The sequence below is a fragment of the Neomonachus schauinslandi genome, chromosome X, assembly GCF_002201575.2.
Source record: "Neomonachus schauinslandi chromosome X, ASM220157v2, whole genome shotgun sequence".
In the NCBI taxonomy this organism is placed as follows: domain Eukaryota; kingdom Metazoa; phylum Chordata; class Mammalia; order Carnivora; family Phocidae; genus Neomonachus; species Neomonachus schauinslandi.
This window is the reverse complement of record NC_058419.1, coordinates 101,300,805-101,306,239: the sequence shown is the minus strand read 5'-3', so window position 1 is coordinate 101,306,239 and position 5,435 is coordinate 101,300,805.

Here is a 5,435-nt window from a genome sequence, read left to right as displayed (position 1 = left end):
TGATCTATGTGTCTGTTTTTGTGCCAGTACCATGCTGTCTTGATGATGACAGCTTTGTAATAGAGCTAGAAGTCCGGAATTGTGGTGCCGCCAGCTTTGCTTTTCTTTTTCAACATTCCTCTGGCTATGCGGGGTCTTTTCTGGTTCCATACAAATTTTAGGGTTATTTGTTCCATTTCTTTGAAAAAAGTGGATGGTATTTTGATAGGGATTGCACTGAGTGTGTAGATTGCTCTAGGTAGCATTGACATCTTCACAATATTTGTTCTTCCAATCCATGAGCATGGAACATTTTTCCATTTCTTTGTGTCTTCCTCAGTTTCTTTCATGAGTATTTTATAGTTTTCTGAGTACAGACCCTTTGCCTCTCTGGTTAGATTTATTCCTAGGTATCTTATGGTTTTGGGTGCAATTGTAAATGGGATCGACTCCTTAATTTCTCTTTCTTCTGTCTTGTTGTTGGTGTATAGGAATGCCACTGACTTCTGTGCATTGATTTTATATCCTGCCACTTGACTGAATTCCTGTATGAGTTCTAGCAGTTTTGGGGTGGAGTCTTTTCGGTTTTCCACATAAAGTATCATCTCATCTGCAAAGAGTGAGAGTTTGACTTCTTCTTTGCCGATTTGGATGCCTTTTATTTCTTTTTGTTGTCTGATTGCTGTGGCTAGGACTTCCAATACTATGTTGAATAGCAGTGGTGATAGTGGACATCCCTGCCGCGTTCCTGAACTTAGGGGGAAAGCTCTCCGTTTTTCCCCATTGAGAATGATATTCACTGTAGGTTTTTCATAGATGGCTTTTATGATATTGAGGTATGTACCCTCTATGCCTATACTCTGAAGAGTTTTGATCAAGAAAGGATGCTGTACTTTGTCAAATGCTTTTTCTGCATTGATTGAGAGGATCATACGATTCTTGTTCTTTCTTTTGTTAATGTATTGTATCACGTTGATTGATTTGCGGATGTTGAACCAACCTTGCAGCCCAGGGATAAATCCCACTTGGTCGTGGTGAATAATCCTTTTAATGTACTGTTGGATTGTATTGGCTAGTATTTTGGTGAGAATTTTTGCATCCATGTTCATCAAGGATATTGGTCTGTAATTCTCCTTTTTGATGCAGTCTTTGTCTGGTTTGGGGATCAAGGTAATGGTGGCCTCATAAAATGAGTTTGGAAGTTTTCCTTCCATTTCTATTTTTTGGAACAGTTTCAGAAGAATAGGTATTAATTCTTCTTGAAATGTTTGGTAGAATTCCCCTGGGAAGCCATCTGGCCCTGGGCTTCTGTTTGTTGGGAGATTTTTGATGACTGCTTCAATTTCCTTAGTGGTTACAGGTCTGTTCAGGTTTTCTATTTCTTCCTGGTTCAGTTTTGGTAGTTGATACATCTCTAGGAATGCCTCCATTGCTTCCACGTTATCTAATTTGCTGGCACAGAGTTGCTCATAATATGTTCTTATAATTGTTTGTATTTCTTTGGTGTTGGTTGTGATCTCTCCTCTTTCATTCATGATTTTGTTGATTTGGGTCCTTTCTCTTTTCTTTTTGATAAATCCGGCCAGGGGTTTATCAATCTTGTTAATTCTTTCAAAGAACCAGGTCCTAGTTTCGTTGATCTGTTCTACTGTTCTTTGAGTTTCTATTTCATTGATTTCTGCTCTGATCTTTATGATTTCTCTTCTCCTGCTGGGTTTAGGCTTTATTTGCTGTTCTTTCTCCAGCTCCTTTAGGTATAGGGTTAGGTTGTGTACTTGAGACCTTTCTTGTTTCTTGAGAAAGGCTTGTATTGCTATATACTTTCCTCTTAGGACTGCCTTTGCTGCATCCCAAAGATGTTGAACAGTTGTGTTTTCATTTTCATTGGTTTCCATGTATTTTTTAATTCTTCTTTAATTTCCTGGTTGACCCATTCATTCTTCAGTAGGATGCTCTGTAGCCTCCATGTATTTGAGTTCTTTCCGACTTTCCTCTTGTGATTGAGTTCTAGTTTCAAAGCATTGTGGTCTGAAAATAGGCAGGGAATGATCCCAGTCTTTTGGTACTGGTTGAGACCTGATTTGTGACCTAGGATGTGATCGATTCTGGAGAATCTTCCATGGGCACTCGAGAAGAATGTGTATTCTGTTGCTTTGGGATGGAATGTTCTGAATATGTCTGTGAAGTCCATTTGGTTCAGTGTGTCATTTAAAGTCTTTATTTCCTTGTTGATCTTTTGCTTAGATGATCTGTCCATTTCAGTGAGTGGGGTGTTAAGGTCCCCCACTATTATTGTATTGTTGTTGATGTGTTTCTTTGCTTTTGTTATTAATTGCCTTATATAATTGGCTGCTCCCATGTTAGGGGCATAGATATTTACAATTGTTAGATCTTGTTGGATAGACCCTTTAAGTAGGATATAGTGTCCTTCCTTATGTCTTATTACAGTCTTTGGTTTAAAATCTAATTTGTCTGATATAAGGATTTCCACCCCAGCTTTCTTTTAATGTCCATTAGCATGGTAAATGGTTTTCCACCCCCTCACTTTCAATCTGGGGGTGTCTTTGGGTCTAAAATGAGTCTCTTGCAGACAGCATATTGATGGGTCTTGTTTTTTAATCCAATCTGATAGCTTGTGTCTTTTGATTGGGGCATTTATCCCATTTACATTCAGGGTAACTATTGAAAGATAGGAATTTAGTGCCATTGTATTGCCTGTAAGGTGACTGTTACTGTATATTGTCTGTGTTCCTTTCCTGTCTATGTTGCTTTTAGGCTCTCTCTCTTTGCTTAGAGGACCCCTTTCAATATTTCTTGTAGGGCTGGTTTTGTGTTTGCAAATTCCTTTAGTTTTTGTTTGTCCTGGAAGCTTTTTATCTCTCCTTCTATTTTCAGTGACAGCCTAGCTGGATATAGTATTCTTGGCTGCATATTTTTCTCATTTAGTGCTCTGAGTCTATCATGCCAGTCCTTTCTGGCCTGCCAGGTCTCTGTGGATAGGTCTGTTGCCAATCTAATGTTTCTACCATCGTAGGTTACATATCTCTTCTCCTGAGCTGCTTTCAGGATTTTCTCCTTGTCTCTGAGACTCGTCAGTTTTACTATTAGATATCGGGGTGTTGACCTATTTTTATTGATTTTGAGGGGAGTTCTCCGTGCCTCCTGGATTTTGATGCCTGTTTCCTTCCCCAAATTAGGGAAGTTCTGTGCTATAATTTGCTCCAATATACCTTCTGCCCCTCTCTTTCTTCTTCTTCTGGGATCCCAAATATTTTAATATTGTTTTGTTTTATGGTATCACTTATCTCTCGAATTCTGCCCTCGTGATCCAGTAGTTGTTTATCTCTCTTTTTCTCAGCTTCTTTATTTTCCATCATTTGGTCTTCTATATCACTAATTCTCTCTTCTGCCTCATTTATCTTAGCAGTTAGCACCCCCATTTTTGATTGCACCTCATTAATAGCCTTTTTGATTTCGACTTGGTTAGATTTTAGTTCTTTTCCTTCTCCAGAAAGGGTTTCTCTAATAACTTCCATGCTTTTTTCAAGCCCAGCTAGTATCTTTAAAATGATGATTCTAAACTCTAGATCCAACATCGTACTGATGTCTGTATTGAGTAGGTCCCTGGCAGTCGGTACTACCTCTCATACTTTTTGTTGAGGTGATTTTTTCTGTTTTGTCATTTTGTCTAGAGGAGAATAGATTAATGAGAATACAAAATGCTAACAGGGTAACAATGTCCCCAGAAAATATACTCTAAACAAATCAGAAAAGACCTGAAGCCGGGAGAAAAGAAAGGGAAAGAAAGAAAAAAGAAAAAGAAAAAGATAAAAAGAAACAAAAACAGAACAAAACAAAACAAAAAAAACAGAATATGATCAAAGATGATCAGGCTGGTGCATAGATCAGTGCCACACACTAGATTTTGTGTGTATTTTGGTCTGTTAGAAGAAAGTGCCTCCCAAATTTTTAAAGAAAGAAAAACTTATATACGTACAAAAATAAGGGTTGATATGATGAAGGGATGGAATATGACTGTAAAGATGAAAATTATAAAAAATTTTATAAAATGAATTGATAAGTTGTTTGAAAAAAGAAAGAAGAGGATTTAAAAAAAAAAAAGGGGAGAGAATGTGATCAGGCAGGAGAGTAGAACAAAACCATACACTAAAGATTTAGGGTATATTTTGATCTGTTAGAAGAAACTATCTCAAAATTTTAAAGAGAGAACAACTTATATATATATATGCCAAAAATAAGGGTAACTACTATGAAGGGATAGAATATGACTCTAAAAATGAAAAATAAAAATGTTTTTTAAAAAAGGAATTTATAAGATGTTGGTTGAAAAAGGAAAAAAGAAAAATTCAAAAAAAAAAAAAAGTTAAAATTAACTTTGAAAGACTAAAGAATCATGGTAAAAAAGCCATGGATTCTATGTGCATTATTCCCCTAGCGATGGAGTTCTGCCGCTCTCGCCGATCGGTAAACTTGGTCTTGACTGGCTGTTCTTGCTGGTCTTCTGGGGGAGGGGCCTGTTGCCATGGTTCCCAAATGTCTTTGCTGGAGGCGGAATTGCCCCGCCCTTGCCAATCCAGGCTAAGTAATCTGCTCGGGTTTGCTCTTGGGAGCTTTTGTTCCCTGCAAGCTTTCCGTTGGGCTTTGGAGGACGAGAGTGAAAATGGCGGCCTCCCAATCTCTGCCCTGGAGGAGCCGAGAACTCGGGGCCCCCCTCCTCAGTGCACCCCCAGAGAAAAGCAGTCAGTCACTCCCGTCTCCTCGGTCTCCGGCCGCACTCCGTGCTCACCCGGCCTGTGACCGCACGTTTCTATCTCTTGCACACGACCCCATGTGGAGTCTCCAAACCCAGCAGATCCCTGTGGTGTTCTCTCGCGCCGCTCCTCCTGGGGGAGGAAGGGGAGTCTCCCTGGATCTGCTGCTTGTTGGGTCCCTGCTGGAGGAGCAGTGGCCCGACTGTGCCACGGATCACGGTTTATGGCAACCCCAAGCCTAGAGCCCGTGCCTCGGCTCCATCTCTGCAGCCGGCTTCCCCACTCCGAAACCTTGGAGATCTGCACTCAGGCACCCCCAGTCTTTCTGTGACCCCAAGGGTCCCGAGACCACCCTATCCCATGAGGGTTCCACCCCCGGCTTAGCCACTGGAGTGACATCCCTTAGCGGAGCCGACTTCTAAAAGTTCTGATTTTGTGCTCCGCGGCTCTATCACTTGCCAGAAGTGGCTGACGGAGGCCCCCTCCCCCACCGTCTATCCTCCTGAATATCACCTCAGATTCAGTTCTCCACACATCCTACCTTCCAGAAAGTGGTCGCTTTTCTGTTCAGAGAGTTGTTGCTATTCTTTTCTTCGATCTCCTGTTGCGTTCGTAGGTGTTCAGAATGGTTTGATCCCTATCCAGCTGAATTCCTGAAACCAGACGAAATCCAGGTCTCCTACT